Genomic DNA, 4,966 nt, shown 5'->3' with positions numbered 1-4,966 from the left:
GTGAATAAAGGCATGTTATAAATACAGAGTGAATAAAGGCATGTTATAAATACAGAGTGAGTAAAGGCATGTTATAAATACAGAGTGAATAAAGGCATGTTATAAATACAGAGTGAATAAAGACATGTTATAAATACAGAGTGAATAAAGGCATGTTATAAATACAGAGTGAATAAAGGCATGTTATAAATACAGAGTGAGTAAGGCGTGTTATAAATACAGAGTGAGTAAAGGCATGTTATAAATTCAGAGTGAATAAAGGCATGTTATAAATAGAGTGAGTAAAGGCATGTTATAAATAATAAATACATGTTGTGAATAAAGACATGTTATAAAGACATGTTATAATAAATACATGTTGTGAATAAAGACATGTTATAAAGGATGCGTAGGTTCTATTGTTTAGGTAGGATCTGAACCAGGAGAGGGCGCTGTTGGTGGTCAAATGCTGCACTCGGGTCGAGGAGGGCCAGTGTCCACAGTTAGTGGGGGCCATTGAGGACCTTCAGGAGGGCAGACTCTGTGCTGTGTCCTGCCCTGAACCCCCATTTCTCCAGGAGAGACTCAGAAGGAGCTTCTATCCCCAGGCCATCAGGATGCTCAATGAACAATGAACAATAAGCATCAACCATCAACACACCCACAGCACACACACACTCACTTTAAATAAACAACACACTGTAGCCCACTTTACCACTTTAGACACACTTTACACGTTATATTTATATTATTGGGAAGGAAATTGCACATCATTCTCATTCCTTATTGCACCTCACCACTACAAGGTGGCACCACAAGCTAAGCTATACCTCACCATTTTTGTAACAAATTTTGTTGTTTACAATTTTGTTGTTTACACTTGTTTACGTACTTAACTTCTTGACCTTTCTATTTATACTTATTATACTTATATTATACTATTTTGTTATTATCTAGCACACTCTCAGGAGCAACACAGAAAGAAACATTTCATGCAACGTATTCTGTATTCTGTATGACAACTAATAAAGAAACTTGAACTTGAAACTAAATACATGTTATAAAGGCATGTTATAATAAATACATGTTATAAAGGCATGTTATAATAAATACATGTTGTGAATAAAGACATGTTATAAAGGCATGTTATAATAAATACATGTTGTGAATAAAGACATGTTATAAAGGCATGTTATAATAAATACATGTTATAAAGGCATGTTATAATAAATACATGTTGTGAATAAAGACATGTTATAAAGGCATGTTATATAATAAATATATGTTGTGAATAAAGACATGTTATAAAGGCATGTTATAATAAATACATGTTATAAAGGCATGTTATAATAAATACATGTTATAAAGGTATGTTATAATCAAATGTATCTGTAAGGCCCGACAACACACATTAATGTCCCCATGGGCCGGACACGTCTTCTTTAAACAAGTCAAGAAGAAACATAACAATAAGTCAAGAACAAAACAAGAACACCATAAGGTCCAACTAATTTAAAATAAATGCAAAATAAATGAATGAATGCAAATAATAAATACATGTAGTGAATAAAGACATGTTATGTTATAATAAATACATGTTGTGAATAAAGACATGTTATAAAGGCATGTTATAATCTAATCAAATCAAATTTATTTATTTGTAAGGCCCGACAACACACGTTAATGTCCCCATGGGCCGGACACGTCTTCTTTAAACAAGTCAAGAAGAAACATCACAATAAATCAAGAACAAAACAAAAACACCATAAAATAAATTTTCTTTTTTTTTTTATAAATAAATGCAACACTCCCAGACATACCCCACACGAAGGTAAGGAAAAACTCACTAAAACCTAGCAATAGGAAAAAATGCACCACAGGCAATGTGGAGGAGAGAAATAAATAATAAAAATAAATAATAAAGACATGTTATAAAGCAGTAAATCGCTGTGCCGTTTCACACCGAAGCCACAGCGGCTTGACAACTGCATACACTGGAGAACATTGGCACACACACACACACACACACACACGCACGCACACACACACACACACACACACACACACACGCACACGCACACGCACACACACACCCAGAGAGATTGCAGAGTGTACATTTACGAGAGGACCCTCACAAGGAGTGAAATACTGTCACAGGGCCATGATGCCTGGACCTCACCATGTCTGCCTCCTCTGACGCCCACATGCCACACTGTGTGTCATCAGCATTATCACGTTATCACTGTTATCACTGTTATCATAGTTATCAGTATTATCAGTATTATCACATTATCAGCATTATCACGTTATCACTGTTATCACTGTTATCATGGTTATCAGTATTATAATGGTTATCAGTATTATCACGTTATCAGTATTATCACGTTATCAGTATTATCATAGTTATCAGTATTATCATAGTTATCAGTATTATCATAGTTATCAGTATTATCACGTTATCAGTATTATCATAGTTATCAGTATTATCATAGTTATCAGTATTATCATAGTTATCAGTATTTTCATTTGCCTCTTAACATGCAAAGGCCCTGGCCCGGGCCGTCGTGCCGGTCGGCTGAACAGACGAAAGTCACGGCACTTTGCGAGCGTCTAGCTAGCGGCTGGGGGCTGCATTTATCGCAGAACATAATATCGAATTAAAGGGAAGATGAAGCAGTGCGATAAATACATATTCATAGCATCACATTAGTATTTAGATAAGCCACAGAAGAAGTCACGTTATAAAAATAAGCAGTTTCTAAGAAAAAACGATTTGTTGTGTACATTTCTGAAGCATTTAGCATTATGGGCGCGGCCATTTTGTTGCTGACGTCATACCGTGGCTTGGGTGTATACACTCTGGTTAGCTGCCTATATTGAATGGGTCGGTCAGCAAATAAAATGTTGCCTACAAAACAACGGGACCGCGGTGGTTCTGTTTGTATTGCTCCTGGCTGTTCAAACTAATTTTACCATGTGAGAGAGAGGAAAGTTGGTTAATTTTCACAAACTACCAGTGAAAAAAACAGTGTTGTTGACATGTTGGCTCGGGCTGCCTGCACCCAGACGGCGCGACCAGCCTGTTGTACAGGGAAGGAGGATCTGCAGCGAACACTTCATTGCCTCGGATTATGTTGTTGGGGTGGGATGTTTGTCCAGAAGACCACTAATCAGCTGAAGCCGGACGCGGTTCCCTCGGTCTTCGACAGACAGACCGGCGTTAGCTCTCGGGAGCTAGTTGGCACCAGCCGGGGCCAGGCGTTAGCTCTCGCTAGCTAGCGTTAGCAACCGGAGCGTCGCGGAGCATTCAGCCTGCTGGCTACCTAGACCCACTTCAACCAGCGTCGCGGAGCATTCAGCCTGCTGGCTACCTAGACCCACTTCAACCAGCGTCGCGGAGCATTCAGCCTGCTGTAGCCAGCAGGCTGAATGCTCCGCGACGCTCCGGTTGCTAACGCTAGCGAGAGCTAACGCCGGGCCCCGAGAGCTAACGCCGGTCTGTCTGTCGAAGACCGAGGGAACCGCGTCCGGCTTCAGCTGATTAGTGGTCTTCTGGACAAACATCCCACCCCAACAACATAATCCGAGGCAATGAAGTGTTCGCTGCAGATCCTCCTTCCCTGTACAACAGGCTGGTCGCGCCGTCTGGGTGCAGGCAGCCCGAGCCAACATGTCAACAACACTGTTTTTTTCACTGGTAGTTTGTGAAAATTAACCAACTTTCCTCTCTCTCACATGGTAAAATTAGTTTGAACAGCCAGGAGCAATACAAACAGAACCACCGCGGTCCCGTTGTTTTGTAGGCAACATTTTATTTGCTGACCGACCCATTCAATATAGGCAGCTAACCAGAGTGTATACACCCAAGCCACGGTATGACGTCAGCCATGACGTCAGCAACAAAATGGCGGCGCCCATGTTGAAAACAGGGATATTATATTATATTTTTCAGACAAATAAGATAGATTTCACATTTGATTATAGAACCCTGTCTTACACAAGGTACACAACAAACAAACTAGGATCACATTGCTCACTGCTTCATCTCCACTTTAAAGCCCTATTTGTTGCCATTCGAATGCCACCTCACTAGACCAAAATCCGTGCCTCGGTTCTCGAGTTACATGACGATATATGTCAGGCGTGCAACTTTTTTTACGGCGAGCGTCAAGATTACCACCCGGGACTCCCGGCGCTGTAGAACTGTCAATCATCCGCCGATTGGAAAATGATTAGTCAGGGTTGTAGCCAAAGAGTGTAGCTTTCCAACGATACCCCAGGTGGGGTTGTGCGAATAAGGGATCTAGGTGAAAGGTGACGAGCAAAAAGCAGAAGTGAAAAAGTTTCTGAATGAATCACTTGTGGATGAGGAAATGGAGAAATGGAGAGCTTTTTTCTTGGCAAACGGTTTACCTGGATCTCTAGAGTCTAGAAGACTCATTTCTGAATGGTGCTGTGGGTGGATCCAGGCTATGGATTCGCTGTGTTTTCCAGTGTATACCTATTATTATAAAAAAAATTAAAAATTCAACTGCTACAGAAAAATGTGAGTACACAAGTTCAACTCAAGTTCAGCCCTATGTTACTCTATTTTTCATTAGCACTAAAAGTGAATTTCCTTTTTTGCATTAGTAGTAATGTATTGCTTATGTATAAGGCTATAAGCATAAAGTATAAAGATACGCTTTTCAAAAAAAGTATGCAGCCCTCAAGTTCATGTTTCTGGGCGCATTCAGGTTCAAATGTGCTGAACGTTTTCATAATGTACTGACTCTTGAATAAGCAGCACTATGCACTTTCTGTTTGCATAAATCATTAATAATAAAGAAATCTCTCTCTCTGTCTCTCTCTCTGTCTCCCTCTTTATGTCTCCCTCTCTCTCTCTTCTCTCCCTCTCTCTGTGTCTCCCTCTCTCTCCCTCCTCCCTCTCCCCCCTCTCTCTCTGAAAATTGCAGCTTGACTTGACTATTATTTTCTATTATATGCA

This window comes from Notolepis coatsorum (assembly GCF_963971535.1).
Source record: "Notolepis coatsorum genome assembly, chromosome: 11".
NCBI classification, from domain to species: domain Eukaryota; kingdom Metazoa; phylum Chordata; class Actinopteri; order Aulopiformes; family Paralepididae; genus Notolepis; species Notolepis coatsorum.
This window is presented reverse-complemented; position numbering follows the sequence as displayed.